The sequence below is a fragment of the Acomys minous genome, assembly GCF_964271855.1.
Source record: "Acomys minous genome assembly, chromosome: 3".
In the NCBI taxonomy this organism is placed as follows: domain Eukaryota; kingdom Metazoa; phylum Chordata; class Mammalia; order Rodentia; family Muridae; genus Acomys; species Acomys minous.
The window spans coordinates 17532010-17549399 of NC_140485.1; positions in this window are offsets into that span (position 1 = coordinate 17532010).

Here is a 17390-nt window from a genome sequence, read left to right on the forward strand (position 1 = left end):
CATCTGCGCACCAGCATGTGAGCAGGGAAGTGTTCAGAAAGTGGGAGGAGCAGGATGGAGTGTACCGACATCTCTCAGCACACTGGAACAGCTAAAGAGACCGCGATCATTAAGGATGCTGATCATTACGTCCATATTCCAAGGCATTTTTCTCCCCCTGGCAAGGGGTAAATCAGTTGCTAGAACTGCAAGCTTGTGCTGTCTGCTTCAGGGTCTTCCCTGAGGGCTTTTCCTCTTTGTTGCCGTCACCAAAGGCATGTTGCTTAAGGTTGAGGATGGAGAGGCTCCAAAGTTAGCCTCTGGTCACCCCACATTAGCTGACCCAGAGCCACACCTCCCCTACCGATGTCACACACGGCCTTATTGGCCAGACATAGGTCACATGACTTGGCATGAAAGACTGGGAAAGGGTGTGTGATTAGTTTAGAAAAGGAGTCCAAAAATTCTGTCAGCCAAATTCAGCCTGCCACCTGATTCAGTCACTCACAAACTAAAAATGGGGGAAAGTCAAAAGAATAACATTTAATGGCATAATGTTTTGTGAACATTACCCATTCAATATGTTCAATTCTTGCCTCTTCCTTCACAAACCTAAGTTTATTGCCTTGATGTTTACAGGAAAAGCCTACTGACCTCATTAATTGCTGTCTAGTGGAATGCTGCTACCTGGACCAGAATGGAGTTCTGCCCAGCAAGAAGCCTCAGAAAACATCAGGCAGGCAGCTCGAGTCACCCACAACACATTTCAAACTTGTATTTGGTTATTTAATCTTTTTTCTTGGTGTATACTCATTGTGCATAGTGACCGGTTACTTGATCTTCAGCCAACATAAACTAAGAATTAGCCCTCTCCCCAGTCCCTGGGACAAAGGAGGTATTCTGCAATGTATCTGCCTCAAGGATATTTCTCAGACTGGACAATTTGTAGGATTTATAAAGAGACTTGAGAAAGCTGGAAAGTGACCAGCCACCTATGCCGAGATGCCAGATCTCAGTGATACAGCTGCAGGCAGCAGCTCCCATCACTGCACTCACTGGGAAGTGAAGTTTGTAAACTCCAACTATCACACAAGGCAACATTCTCATAACTGTAAACAAACCGGATGAGATGCCTGAATGTGTCCTGAAAGCAACTTAGTAACTTGAAGGCAGAGACTGTGGTTATGGGCCTGCACCAGCGATCTACCTCCTAGTCCATCCTGCCTCTGCCCACATGCTCCCTTCCTCTCCATCCTCCTCGATGCTCGCTCTCTGTCTCCCATAATGTGTCCTCCTCCATCCCTCTCCAATCTGAAAGGGATGTTAAGTCCTTTATGAGACTGACTCGTATTTCCTTCCCAACACTTTCCTCTTGTCCTGTGCCTTTAAGTTTGCTGAGTGCGTGACTCCAACATCATGTCATGAGTCCATTTCAGTGTGGAACAGCCAAAAGGCAATCTTATGCGCTTCTATTTCTAGGCCCGTAAGAGACTTCCTGTGTCCCACAAGGACTTCATGGTGCCTGGATTATCTTGTCATCATGCTCACTGGGTTTGGGGGTCAGAAGGGAATTAAAGAACGGAGTAAAATTGGGCCCTTCCCACTGTTTCATCTGCTGGAGAACTGCGTGGCTGGATCAAGCCCTATGAGGTTCTTCAGAAGAGTAGATCTCCCTGGGAAGGAGTATGACAGAATTAAGAGTGTTCATTGGCTGCAACAACATGGCCTGCAGCAACCTACCCTTTATACTATGAAATGCCTCCTCTGTGGGTCCAAACCCTGTGTCCTGGTCCTTCCAGGTCCCTTGTTGAGATGGGACCACACTTAAACCCTGAGTGACTGCCCAGTAATGCTGTGAAACAACCCACCACACTCATGGATGGCCACTGTAAACATTTCTTTGTCTTCTCTATGTCTGTCTTCAGGCCCCAGGTTTGGCTCAAGATGTTCATGGGTTCAGATTAATTCCTATTTTTTCCATACTCTCCTTGAACCATCAGCTGGAGAGCATGCACGTCTTATGGCAAGTGGTAACTATACAACAAATCCAAACCAAGTACACACATACCAAGTGCACACATTCGATTCTGCTGCCTGCCTCAGGAACAAAAAAATGCCTTAAATCACATCAAATATGTGAACATTCCTTTAGCCAAAACAAGCCACGTGGCCAACCTAACAGTCAATGGGACAGGAAAGCACACTCTGATCCAAGGGATGAGGCACATGAGTGAATATCTGTTGAACAATTCTCTAGCATATTACAAGAAACAAACTTTCCTGGCAAGTGGAGCCATGTGCCTTACTCTACCCTGTGTCCAGGAGCCCCAGGTACAATTAATCAGAAGCCCAGGGATTCCCTGAGGAACCTGGACCACTTCTGACGATGGCTGTCCTACTTCCAGCAAGCAGGGATTTTTAAACACAAGTGGGACCAGGCAGGGACAGCAGCCAGATAACACACTGGGAAGGAAACATGAGTCGGTCGGTTGGAGAGGGATGGAGAAGGATGCATTATGGGAGACAGAGAGGGATGCATCAAGGAGGATGGAGAAGACTGTGACATGGGAACAGAGGCAGGATGGACTAGGAGGTGGCAAGGTCACACCCAGATGAGAACAATGACCCTGACAAGGAGTCACAGGGTCACATTTCTGTTTCTCTGAGCCTTGTCTTCAATCTATTGACTGTTCAGGGCCCAGTTTCTTGGCAGTGGCTCTATGCCCTCCTCTTTAGCTAGCCTTCCAACTCAGCCTCCTAGGAAAGAACTAGAACCCTGCAGCCCGGGCCCCTCCAGACTCCCTCTTCCTCTTCCGGGGCTGGCCAGGCTGGTCATTGCCATGTTGCTGCCTTCGGTTATCACAGTGATGATATGTCACAGCTAGGCACAAATCTCAGTCATTCAGAAATAACACTGACTACACACACAAGTCTGGTCCAGCTGAGGTGGCTCTTCTGACCTTGCTAGGGTTTATGTGTCTCAGAGCTGGCTGTTCAGAGTGACCTACACCAACCCCGGCTAGTCTCCGGTTAAGGCTAGAGTGACTTGGCTCTGTTCCACATGCCTTTCAGCCTGACCCAGGCATGTTGTCATGGTGACCACAAAATCTCAAAAACACAAGTAGAACACTCAAGGACTGTTGGTGAGTGTTCACTCCCACTTCAGTCTCTTGTCTGAAGTTGCATAGCCAAACACAGATTCATTTGTGAGGGCCTCACCTTTGTTAATAAATAGACAGGGCTGATCAAGGTAAACAACAGAAATGTATTCCCTTACAATTCACAGAGCCTAAATCCAAACTCCATAAACCCAAGATGCTGTTGGGTCATTTTCTCCTGAAGACCTCTCTCCTTGGTTTACAAATGGGCATGACTCATGTGTCTTCAGCCATCTTTTCTTTGTTTGTCTATGTCCTAATGTCTGTTGCTGAATTGGGATCTATTCTAATGACCTCCTTTTCAATTAATTACCTCTTTAAAGAGTCTAGTTCTTAGTTGGTTACACTCTAAGGTGCAGGGGTTAGGACTTTAGGGAATTAGGGTTGAAGACACACTTCAGCATCTAACCACCTCATGAGTGAGAGCAGATACAAAGTGACATGGGAAAGTATGCAGAAAACAGCACTGCTCTTGTCAACCACCTTCAAGATGAGCCAGTACTAACCTGACCTTTGCCTGAACTACAACAGAGATGTAGACCAGGAAACTCCTGTGACTTGAGACTCGCCCACAGCAAACCCAGGTTTTCATCTGTCACTGGAGCCTAGCTTACACCCATTTCGTAAAAAACAAAGGAAACCTGTTGTATATATGCTTTGAAGCATGCTAGAAGTACACAAAGAGGCTGATGTTCTTAACAGAGATCATTTGAGACCAAGGCGAGAGAAGGGCATTCTAGGCCAGGCGTGATGGCGCAAGCCTTTAATCTTAGCAGTTGGGAGGCAGAGGCAGGTGGGATCGCTATGAGTTCAAGGCCAGCCTGGTCTACAAAGTGAGTCTTGGACAGCCAAGATAATACAGAGAAACCATGTCTTGAAAAACACCAGAGAGAGAGAGAGAGAAAGAGAGAGAGAGAAGAGAGAGAGAGAGAGAGAGAGAGAGAGAGAGAGAGAGAGAGAGAGAGAGAAATTCTAAAATCTGAATCAAACCCTCCCTTGAAACTACTCATTAAAGTCAGTGTAAGTGTCATGTGCCTATAATCCCAGAACTCAGGAGGAGGGGATCACAAGGTCCAGTGCAGCCTGAGCCTCTAACCAAAAGAAGTATGCTTTGGGGCTGAGGGTGAAGCTCAGCAGAAGAGCATTTGCCTGGCCTGTGCAAGGTCCTGGGTTTGATCCCTGTCACTGGGAAGATCGTGAAAACTAACAGAGCCCAGTCAATACAGAGAAAATGAACAAGTCTAAAGTGCAAAGGCAATAAAACCAAACTCAAGAGAGCATCTACACAACATACGCACAATAATCCCATGTGAAAACCTATTACCTTGTCAGCTAATTTTAAAAACAAATTTAAAATATTATTTAAAGAATGCATCTATTCATAAAAAATATATCAAAGTCACAAAAACAAAGAATATCACAAACAATTTTAAATACTAGGTATTAAAACCAATATGAATACAGGCTGGAGATATGGCTCAGCACACAGGAGCACTTGTTTTGTAGTTCTGATACCAGAACCCACATCCAGACATTCACAGATACCTGAAACTCCTTCTCCGAAGGACAGAGAGACCTCTGCTGGACTCTAGACACACACACACACACACACACACACATAATTAAATCTTGAAAAAGTTCAGTTAAAAAAAAAAAGAAAACAAGAAAAAGTTCAGTTTTTTAAAAAATTGCCAATTTTTAAAAAAGATTTATTTATTTATTATGTATATAGTATTCTGCCTGCATGTGTGCCTGTCCGGCAGAAGAGGGCACCAGATCTCATTATAGATGGTTGTGAGCCACCATGTGGTTGCTGGGAATTGAACTCAGGACCTTTGGAAGAGTCATCAATGCTCTTAACCTCTAAGCCATCTCTCCAGCCCAAAATTGCCCAATTTTTTAAGAAAGTAGAAGTATCCAAAAATTGGTTTCCAACAGAAAAAGTACAAATTCTCTTCAATGATGTTATCCCACTTGGACTGACAATGCCCACTCACCACACAAGAGCCGTACACCATATAACAAAAGCTCCAGGGCCAGGCCTGAAAAGGCCTCTTGTATTGTGAGTTGTTGGCCAGAGGACTCACAGAGACTCCCAAAACAACAGCTAGTGCTGTTGCCCTTGCCTGCTCCCATAGGCTCGTGGTAAGTCCCTATTGATGAAGACACTTGGAGGATCTGCACTGATCTGACTAGCCTCCTCTCCAACGGCTGGCTTTCATCATACTGAAAGGTGCTGTGCAAGACGCCAAGGGAGGGAACAGCTACAAGTCCTACCAACCACAATAGTGACCATTGTGGCACACAATCACTGCACTCTAAATATGCATCCTTACAGCTGCCAGTAAGTGAGGCTCTTGCCTCAGATCTTTGCAAGAGACAGAGTTCATTACAGAAAAACACAACTGGTCATAGCACAAGACATCAGTGGATCCCGGGAGCCCAGCTCCCTACGATACATCTACAGCTTCACTCCTACACCTAAGATCGTAAGAGCCAGGGGACCAGGAAGTGACTGTGAGAATTTGCATCTCTTACAAATTACTGGGATGCTTCATGCGTGATGCTTCAACAACAGTATGGCTGCCTAAAGAAGACTCAGACAAGTGCAGCATCAGTAGACATGCAAATGTGGAAGGGAGAAGTCCCATAGGGCCCCACTTCTGGACAAAGGACTGCAGCAACCAAGGAGTGCTGAGAACTGCGGAAATAGCCTCCCTGACTCATGAGCCCGTAGCTGGCTATCCATCACCAAGTGCTCAGCCCTGAAATCATACACACAAAAGCAACACTAAACAGACTGAGCGGGCTTATGTTTATATTTTTACACACACACAAACACACACACACACACACACACACACACACACACACACACACCAATAACAATGAAAAAGAGGCCAAGAATTAGAGAGGGACACAGGGAGAGACAGGATGGGAGGGAGGAAAGGGAAGGGAAAATGTTATGTAATTAATTCTAATTTTTAAAAATAAAAATGTTAAAAGGAAAATAAAGGCAAAGCACTATTGAAAGGGCTTTTAGAAATAAAGTCAAGAGCTGGGCAGTGGTGGCGCACGCCTTTAATCCCAGCACTCAGGAGGCAGAGGCAGGCAGATCACTGAGTTCAAGGCCAGCCTGGTCTACAAAGTGAGTCCAGGACAGCCAAGGATACACAGGGAGACCTTATCTCAGGAAATAAAAAAGAAAGAAAAGAAAGAAAGAAAGAAAGAAAAGAAAAGAAAAGAAAAGAAAAGAAAAGGAGTCAAGGACCCTTCAGTGTGGCAGACTTTTTTAGGACTTAGGTGCTGGCTAGGAACTCTCCTCATCTTTCAGCTTTACCTCTGGACCGCAGGCCCAGAGCCTCAAGATGCTCATCAAAAGGTTATCAGGCTCTTGTTTGATGGACCTTCCCTTCTGTTTACACATTCTCTACCTTATCTTCTATCGGCCACATTGGCCTGGTCCCTTCCCAGCACTCACTATCTCACAACCTCATTTTTCCCTGTCTTCTTCTGAACACTCACTCAGCTAGCTGAACTCCTGCCTTCCAAATTGCAATTTCTACCCTCCTAAATAGTCGTTTTCATTTTGAGAAGAAAGTACAAATTCTTAAACAAATATTAACCATTAACAAAATTTAAATAGTATTCAAATATATATATATATTTTAAACCCACAACACTCTAGACATAGTCAGTTTTACAAGTATCTGTAGGTCTTCAGGAAATAGATAGTCAACATTTTACACATATTTTCCCAACATTTATAGTAATGAGACAGAAAGATTATATTTTTCAAAAAGGCAATGGTTCTAGGCGTGGTGGCTCACAGCTGCAGCCCCAGCACTAAGAAGACAGAGGCAGGCAGACCTCTGTGGGTTTGAGGCCAGCCTGGTCTACATAGTGAGCTCCACGTTTAGGAGGGAAATAAAAGGTTACGATTCAGGTTGGAGGAGGAGCCTGAGATTGGTATTTATGACAATTTCCTGGAGATGCTGAAGCTGTGGTTCTAAGGGCCAAGATGCAGGCAGAAGGCAGAGAGGAGAATTGACAAGCTGTTATAAGGAAACCCTCATGGAATACAGGCAAGAGTGGGAGGGGAGGGGAAAGAGGGGGATGGGGAGGAGGGGGATGGGGAGGAGGAGGATGGGGAGGAGGGGGATGGGGAGGAGGGGGATGGGGAAGAGGGGGATGGGGAGGAGGGGAGTTGGCAAGTTTTTTCTACAAAAACAAAAACAACACAGAGGTCATAAAATCAGGAGCACTGCCAGGCGTGGTGGCGCACGCCTTTAATCCCAGCAGTCGGGAAGCAGAGGCAGGTGGATCGCTGTGAGTTCGAGGCCAGCCTGGACTACAAAGTGAGTCCAAGACAGCCAAGGCTACACAGAGAAACCCTGTCTGGAAAAACCAAAACAAAAAAAAAAAAAAATCAAGGTGCACTACCCCCTTGAACTTCTAGAAGTAAACCTCCACACACAGTGCGACCCATCAGCTCTTCCCCTAGCTGCAGCCAACAGAAATGCATTTAATACTCATGAGAAGACACATACTAGAATGTTCACAGCCACTCTGGCCTAACAACCAAACACCTGAGATGAATCCAATGTCTCATCCGCCACCAGAGCGCACATAGAAATCACAGCCCATCACAAAACAGGCTGTGATCTGCAGTGAGGACAAACGGATGCTTGCTGCACAAAGCCACACAGATGAATCACAGTATAAGCTAAAAGTAATGTCACCTTGACAAAATCTGGGGTCACCTGGCAGATGGGCCTCTGAGCATGTCTGTGGGAGCCCTGCCAGATTACAGTATTGATAGAAGACCATCTTAACTGTGGGTGGCATTAATCCATGTCTCACCTCAATGTTGCGTTGCCTTGACTTCCCCTCCACAACGGAATACACCCCTGAACAAAGCCTCTCTCCCTTAAATAGAGTTGTCTGTGTATTTTATAGAAACAGGAAAAGAAACTGGGATGGAAGTTGCTACGGAGGATTGGGGTGTCCCTGTGAAAAGCCTGACGGGGTGGCTCTTCAGCCTTTGCAACTGTTTGGGGGTGGGACTGTAGAAGCGCTTGGCACTTTTGGTTAGAAAAGCCTTCGGATCCTGGAGGTGAGGCTTAATGGCAACTGGTGGGAGCACAGAAGGCAAGAATGCTAAGAGGAAAGTAGGAAATGGAAACCTGACCTATGAGGTTCCATAGGTAAACAGGACTCTAGTGCAGAGCTGGGGTAAGGGCCGTTGATATGATATTTTGGCCCAGAATCTAGCATCTCTCAGTCTTTGTCCTAAGAACCTGAGTAACGTTGAATTTAAAGATAATGGGTTAATTTGCTTGTCAGGGGAAGGTGCTTAAAGCTATGGTCAAGAGATCTTGGTCGCCAAGGCTGCTCTAGCTGTTACGATTAGAGCCATTAAAGGGAAACCCCCTCACTACACTGTGCACTAAGACAACAGGAAATGTGTCCAGAGGGCAAAACCCCATCTCTCGAGAGCACCACCTTATAAATATCCAAATTCACTTCAAGAAAAAAAAAATCTCAGCCGATGGGGCCTTCCTTGTTCCTTTAAAGCTCTGCCTAGAGGAGGTCAGCATACACAACTGATGCAGCTGTGGTCCAGGGGAGGGTCAGCATACACAGCTGATGCAGCTGTGGTCCAGGGGTCCCAAATCCATCCTGTGCCAGCCACCAAGCTTGGCAGAGTCCACCCATGTGGTTTTCATTTTGAATATATGAAAGTTGCAAGGTTGAGAGGGTCATGGAGAGCAGCTGATGCCAGCCAGTGTGTAGCAGGGTCAGAGTCCCCAAAGAGAGGCCCTGAGAGGCCAGTGTGTGCAGTTGTGAAGACGAATCCTCAGCAGAGTCCAGGATCTTGCAGGTGCCAGGACCACAGGAGAGCTTTGGGCAGGGAATAGAGCTGACTCCAGAGAGAACGTATCTGCGCCAAGTATGTCAGAGCTTGAAGGCTTGGGCTACGCAAACCTTCAGAAACCTTGTTGATCACATCACAGTCATAACCAGATTGGGGCTGGCAAGATGCTCAGCAGGTAAAAGCCTGATGACTAAATTGAGTCTCCAGAACCCACAACAGAAGGAGAAAATCAACTTCACAAAGCTGTCCTCTGACCGCCACGTACTCACCGCAGGCACACACACATACACCCCAGTATCATATGTGCACAGCATAGTAATAATAAAAGACTTTTAAAAAGAAGAACGCTGCTGTATCTCTCTCCTCCCTCAATGCTGATTCTGTGTACAAGCTCCAGGCTACCAGTTTCCAAGCTATCAGGGACTACTGGTGACACACCCCATAAGACGATACACAACGAACTAAATGGATCCTGCCTCCCCACTCCTCCCATGTCCTCAAAGTCACAGATTCCTTCCTAGAAATGCAAACACCCCCCACCCAATACCTGAGAATCAGAGGTAGACTCACAGCAAGAACTAGACTACGGACTGTGCCCACGTCCCCTGCAGCCTGTACAAGATCCCCACTCTGCATCGTGGGCCTCAACTTCCCTCAGAGGCCCCACCATGTTGTCTGTAACATTAATTAGTCTTCCAACAGATCTCTTCCCCATGGAATTTTGCTAAGTGTTCTCCTTAACCTTAACCCTTTCAATTAGGAGACCCAGAGGCCAGACAGGGGATTTAGGATTTAGTGTCTACCATGATGGGTTTGGGTTGTTTTAGGGTGACTGTTTTATGCACTGATTCTTCCCTCTGAAATATGAACATTTACTCTGTACCATTAAATGTTGGAAATAAACTGTTTTGTACTTTATAGGAACTGACAATTGAGGGACTTTGGACCTTACAGTGTCAAGTCTGTTCATGACTCTGGGGGACCTGAAAGTTGGACAAATGCATTCCATGTTCTAAGATGGTCCTGAGCTCACTGAGACAGGAGGTAGAAGATTATAGCTTAAAAGTGATGCTTTGACCCCAGTGTGTTGACACACATTTTAACCCCAGCACCAGAGAGGCAGAGATAGGTGGCTCTCTGAGTTCAAGGACAGCCTGGTCTACAAAGCAAGTTCAGAAGAGCCAGGGCTACATAGAACCTTGCCTTGAAAAGCTAAAGATTAAAAAAAAAAAAGGGTGGTGTCCAGTTAACAAGGGGTAGAGTTGTCACAGTGTTAACTGTCACTTTGAGAAAGTTTACAGTCACGTGGGAGATGAGCTGCTGAGCATGCGTGCGAAGAATTGACTTTCTTATGTTAAACTGATGCTGGGAGACCCACCTTGATCTTTGGGGGAACCAACATTTTTCTCTTTAAAAAGTCATTATATGCAACAGTAAAAAAAATTAAGACAGTGCACTTCCATCAAACACAGAAGTGAGCAAGTCTGGAGCTGCAGAGGTGCAGAGAGCAGCTTAGGAGAACTGGCTGCTCTCAAAGCAGCCCCAGGTTCAGTTGCCAGCACTCACAGGAACTCACAGCCACTTGTGACTCCATTTCTGGGCCTCTGTGGGCACCAGGCATGCACATGGTGCGTAGACATATATTCAGGCCAAAGACCCATACATATAAAATAAAACTAAACATATTTTAAAGTACATTTTTAAAGAAATGAGCAAAATTAAAACAAAGATGTCAAGGGTCTTAAGAGTGGCAGCTTTTTGGGCTGATTAGGATCTAAAATGTCCCCCAAAGCCAGGAGTGGTGGCACAGGCCTTTAATCCCAGCACTGGGGAGGCAGAGGCAGTCAGATCTCTGTGAGTCTGAGGCCAGCCTGGTCTACAAAGCGAGTCAGGAAAACCAAGGCTACACAGGGGAACCCTGTCTCAAAAAACCAAAATAAATAAATAAATAAATGTCCCCCAAAGATGCTAGAGCTCTCTCTCCCTCCCCCTCCCTCCCTCCCTCCCTCCCTCCCTCCTGCCCTCCCTTCCTCCTCCTTCCCTCTTCCCCTGCCACTCTTCCTCCTCCTCTCTCTCTCCCCAGACACTTTCTGCCATGATGTCTCACCACAGGCCTCAAAACAGTATGTCTGCAGGGCCCTAAACTGAAACATCCTAGACCGGGAGTCAAAATAAACCTTTCTGCTTTATGAATGGATCGTCTCAGGTAATTTGTCACAGTGGCGGAAAGCTGCCTAACACATCCTTGGTAAGGTTAATGACTGGGAGAGGCACAAAGAGCACTTTTGTTTCTTGATGTCGCACAATGAGGTTCAAGTTTTCTAAAGCACAACCCTCACAATCTGCATTGTATGGGCAATTTGTTGTGCTGTTGAGGTAGAATGAGGGAGAAAGGACCAATTATTGGATATCGATTTATCCAGTGATTTGCTTAAAGTACTGGCTGTTACAAATGCTTCTGTAAAATCTTGTTTACTGGGCTGGAGAGGTGGCTCAGAGGTTAAGAGCACTGACTGCTCTTCCAGAGGTCCTGAGTTCAATTCCCAGCAACCACATGGTGGCTCACAACCATCTATAAGGTGATCTGATGCCCTCTTCTGGCCTGCAGGTGTACATGCAGGCAAAACACTGTATACATAATATTCAATAAATATTTTTTTAAAAATCTTGCTTACCAGCCCCACCTTGTATTTAGAATACAAAATGAGAATATAAACTGGACCAGCACTGAAGCCTTTCAGGAGCTGTCCTGGCTTCAGTCCACCGGTGACATCTCCTCTCCTCCCACTCACTGGAGTCAGTGTTTATCCCAGACAGATTCCCACAACAGTTCAAATGTGACTGCCACCCCCACCCCCACCCCGAAAGGCTCAGATCTAAATACTTGGTCCTGGCTGGCAGCACTGTTTGGGGAGATTTAGGACCCTAGACCTTGTTGGAGGTGGCTTTGAGAGGTTCCAGGTCCCTCTTCTTGCTTGTGGTTGAGGATGTGCCCCTTTGGCTGCCTGTTCCAGCATCTGGCCACACCTCCCCATGCATCCTTTAGGACACATAAGCCAAAGTAAACCCTTTCTTCTGTGAGTGGTCACGGTGTTTTGTCACAGCAACAAACATACAGTTAATACATAACTACTTTCCAGGAGATCGGTTTATTTTTAAATGAACCCTTATTTCGTCCCCATGAAGCAGCCAGATTTAATGGGACATGGTGAGTATATTTATATAGAATACTTACTCATCACACTTGTGTCACTTCCATCAACACATCAGCATTGTGTGCGCATCTCTGATACCCATCTTCACTTGAGCAATAAACTAAAGTCATACTTCTTACTTATTGATTTAGAAAATGCATTTTTTTTTTCAAGACAAGATTTCTATATGTAGCCTCTGCTGTCTTGGACTCACTTTGTAGACCAGGCTGGCCTCGAACTTACAGAAATCCACCTGCCTCTGCCTCCCTGAGTGCTGGGCTTAAAGTCATGTGCCACCATGCCTGGATGTAATACTTTCTCAGCTCAGAGTCTGGCATGATTATTGAAATAACTAAACATCTACTATATGAATAGAAAATAAATAAACGATTCAACAAATGAGCAACAGACAATCCCTAGAGACCAACAGTGTCTCTTTTTATTATTAATGAAAAGTCAATGGCAATGTATAGAGAGATACAATTTATTCATATGTTCAGTGTTTATTAAAGGGGATCCTGTGACGACTTGTTTGGTTCATTCTTTTGAATTCAGAAAAGCTCAGGAAAAAAATACAAATCCTGTCAATGCAGCAAGCGTTGTGTTTCCCGTATGGCCAGAAGGTGGTGCCAGAGGTCATGGCATGGTCCACGGCTTGTCCTTTCTTCCAGAGAGCAGACCTATTAACTTCTGCTTCTCCAGGCCTACCTTATGAGAAGGGGAGCCCAGTCTGCCCACGTGACTCTCTGCAACTGGAAGATCCCCACCACCGATTGCCGGTGTGAGCACAGTGGGATGGAGGAAGCACCCGTGTAGGAAATGGTGTGAGAGCTTCCCTGTGGAGAAGAGCAGAGGACAATGAAAACAAGAGGACAGGTGACTGGAAAGTCAGGCGAGAGGTCCCTGCATTAGAGGGTAGGGTGCGCAGGTGGACGGTCATCGTAGCAGAGGCAGGGTCAACTACCTCTCTCATTTTGTCATGAGGGAATTCCCATGGGAGGCTGGAGAGCTTGCAGTTTGGGTGAAGAAGTGACCTCTAGTCAGCTTTTATTTGTCTATGAGGCCGAAGGGCCTGTTGGCCTGGAGACAGCTAAGAGAACAGCATTGTGGGAAGGAGGGGAGTCCTGGGGGAGAGAGCTGACAAGAGAATCCCCAGAGGACTGTCAGCAGCACTAACGGTGGGTCTCCGGGTTGACATCACTTTCATATGGTGTCTTCATTCCCTTGCCCATCCTGGAAACTTCTACTGTGATCCTGCTTATTGCACTGGGTATTATTTTGCATGCACAGGATTTGTGGCAGTGAACATGGAACTACACAGTAGTGAGGGGACAGACGGGCAACTGCATAAATAAACAAACAGCAAATAACAAAAATGGGGATGAAAGGCTGTGAAGAAAAAGGGGCACAGAACGGGGTAAGTGGGGTAATTGTGAAAAAGGGACACTCAAAACAGTATGCCCAGGAAAGTGTCTGAGTAGAACTCTATGGCTCTCCATCATTCCTGGGTTGTTGACCACTGGTCCCCAGGAACAAGGGAACAGAATCAATGAACTGTGGGAATAACTGGTGACTCATAAGCATGAACGGGAATTACCTTCCTCCGGAACCAGGTGGAACCAGCTGCTGGGAGGCAGAGGGGTGAACATGTACTGAGAAGCCTCATTAACGTGGAGAGGCATCCCAGGGATCCCAGCTCCTCAGCAGCAGTAGGGAGCTGGACCTGTAATCTCCCTAAGGACTACGTAACATTCTTCAGGCAGAGCGTGTGACAGTCCGGGATCCCCAAGCCGAGAAGCAGCAGCCTCACTGACAAAGGGAGTCCTTCATTTTGCACCAAGCTCAGGGCTTTCCAGTAATGCCAGACTGCAATGCAACTCGACATGCAGCGAAGTGGAGCAATCCTGACAAAAAAGAGCAGCCAGGTCTGAGGGAAGGAGAAGGAGGTAGCAGGTGCATCTTAGAACTTCTCATGGGATGAGAGCAGCCCACTAGTTCTCCAGTGTGAGGGCTGCCGCCCGGAGACCAGGGAGGCTGGACTGGCCATGCTGGCTGTGTGGCAAACAGGCTAAAAGAGGAGGTTACAGAGGAACATCACCTAGCAGGCTGCTGCAGCCACTCAAGGCCAAAATGCAGGAACAGTGGGGTGTCTGAAAGGGTTAGATTCGAAACCCTTTAGGGGAGCTGATGAGAGTCACCTATGGCACCTCAGATGATGGGGAAAGGAGAGTGACTTGGGTGTTCCCCTGAAGCCAAAGGATGGGTGGGTGGCGATATCACTTACTCAAACGGAAGGAGACAGCCCTTGGATTAGACTGTGAAGGGGCGGGAGGGAGGGCAAGCTTTGCTTTGGCCCTGCTTTGCCTGTGGAAAGATGGCACAGTCAGCGCCGTATGTTCTGTGTGGTTTGCTTCCTCTGCTTTACTCTTGTCAGTGGGCACTGCCCCTCTCCAGAAGAGCCGGCTGGTATGGCTTGGTTCATGACTGAATTATGCTGACTGGTTTTAGGAGCACAGGGAAAGGTTGAAAGACCAAGTGAATCCATAGGCAAAGGCAAGAGTCGATCCCAGAGCCATTTACACAACGTCAGGATATACGCACGAGAAAGAAGCAACCCAAACTCATAAGCAAAAGACAGCGACCAGCCTACGCAGACAGACCGGATGCTGAAGTCACTCACAAATGAGAAGACAACGTGGTGACATGGCCTTGGGCTGGGGTGTACAGGTGGCTGTGTGATCCCATATGGCCCCACATATTAGGGTAGGGGTAATGGTAAATGCAAGACAAAAATAAAAAAAGTAAATGGTAAGAAAAAGTGAACCCCAAAGTCAATCAGCCCAAATCACATGTGTACTAAAGCTGTAAAAGAAAATGCGCAACACTTCGCATTCCTTAAGAGCAGGTCTGAGGTGTTCCTTAAAATCAGCAACAACACTAGAATAAAGAGACATAATAATGGCTCTTTATCCACTGCCTCCACTTCAAGTGGAGCTACAGGGCAGTGGCCAATCCACTTGTCCAGTATTAAATGTACAGCATGAGGTTCGTTGTCATGGTGACCTTAACAGGACACTTCCTGCCTATAGAGCTATACAAATGGGAGATGAGCTCAATAAACAGGCAAAGCCAGAGAAAATCCAGCCTCCTGACACTCTGCCATTAAGTTGAAAAGACCATTAGACAGGTGATGCTTAAGAGCTCCCATCTTCCCATGCCAGTAAGCCCAAGCAAATGGCAGTGACTGCAACAGTTTGGATCGAGACTGTCCTCCAAAGGCCAGCGTGTGAAGACTTGACCAGGGCCTTATGGGAGGAATCCAGATCATTGCAGACAGCCCCGGAAGCGTGTATTAGGACCCTGGCCCTTTCCCTTGTTTCTCAGCCACCATGAGATGGGCAAACCTCCTCTACCATACATGCTCTTACCATAACCCATTAGCCAAACGCAACCGCCAAGCAGTTTGTCTCAACAACAGAAAGCCTGAATAACGCAGAGACTTCAATGGCAGGTAACTTCACTCCTACCCTATGCCCTATAGGCAGCTGCCATGAAGTGAAAAAATTGTAGCCATTCATATGGCAGAGATAGTGCCTGCCAAGTACCCCCAGGCCCATGTGGAATGTTTCTGAGACTCTCACGGAGCAACCACCCCAAGTTAAGATACCATGCAACGAAGTGTACAGCCTCCAGGATAAAACACAAACTTTAGGAAATAACTTCCCTGCAAGTGACCTTCCGGGCAATGGAAATGACACGGCAACACCCGTGTGGGTGTTGGCAGAAATGCCGCACGCTAGACAGAGCCCAAATGCCACATCTGCTTTCAGAAACTTGGCAGGCGTGTGGGAGGCATCCCACGCCCGTTAGCGGTACTGTCTCCTTCTGAAGGGCTTTTCTCCTCCCTGTCCATCTGCCGTGACTCTGCTCTGGAGACTGAGTCAGGCACACAACTCACAGGACACAGCTATTTGATGGACATCCTGGAAGGCTACCTCAGCGGACTCTCCAGAGCCACTCCTGCTGCACCTGTCTCTGTCCGCATCTCCCAAGGGTCCCTTGGCTTCCTCCTTGGGTTGTTCTCTCCCCTCAAGAGACAGCATGTCCCCTAAGCTGTGTGGCTCAGGGCAGTGCCACATAAGTCCCTTTGAGAACTTTGGTTTCCTCTGCTATGAAACCCTCACTTCCCTCACACAGCTGCAGATACAAAAGGTCACGGGCAACAGACCAAATACAACCACCACCACCTATTACCTGAACTCAAGGCCAGTCCTCATCACCAAGCCACCAGTGGGCTGTGTGACAGTTTGAATAAGAAATGTCACTTATATTCTCAAGCATTTAGCTCCCAGGCGGTGGGCTATTTGGGGAAGCTTAGGGCGGTTGTGCCTTGCTGGGGGAAGTTCATCACTGGGCTCAAACTCTGAGATTTATTTTATTTGTATGGGTGCTTTGCCTGTGTGTATGGTTATGTACCATGTGTGTGCAGTGCCTGCAGAGGCCGGAGGAGGGTGTTAGGATGACCCCCCTGGAAATGGAGTTCTTAAGGATGGTTGTGAGCCACACGTAGGTGCTGGAAATTGAACTGGGGTCGTCTGGAAGAGAAGCCAGTGCTCTTAACCACTGGGCCATCTCTCTGGCCACTCCAAGCCTGGGCTTTGACATTTCAAAGCTGTTCATCACTCTCCGTTGACTCTCTTCGCTTCCAGCTTCCAGTCTAAGATATTGTGCCCTCAGCTTCTCCTCCAGCTGCCATGCCTGCTGCCTCCACCCCACCCGCAGCCACTCTCGTCCCCCTAGAACCCTCAGCCCATCCAACATTTCCTTCTGTAGGTTGCTCTGGACGTGATGTTTTAGCGCAGCGATGGAAAACTATCTAACACAGAGTGGAAGTCCTTCCTCATTTAATCTGCTCTCAAGACGCTGTCAGTCCTCTCAGAGCTGGGCCAATAGGATCATATTTGGGGTTGGGAGGGCAAAGAAGACACCTTCCAATACAGCTCTTTTTTTTTTTTTAATTGAGGCACACGTAAAGAGAAGTATAGAAATTCAGTGCACAGCTTGATGCACTTTGACCCACAGGTAAATGCATCAGCTCCCAGAAACTCTCCCCACCTCCCATTGCCCATAGTGTGGATCAGTTCTGCGGGTCCCTGAACTTTCCAGAAAAGCGAAGCATCC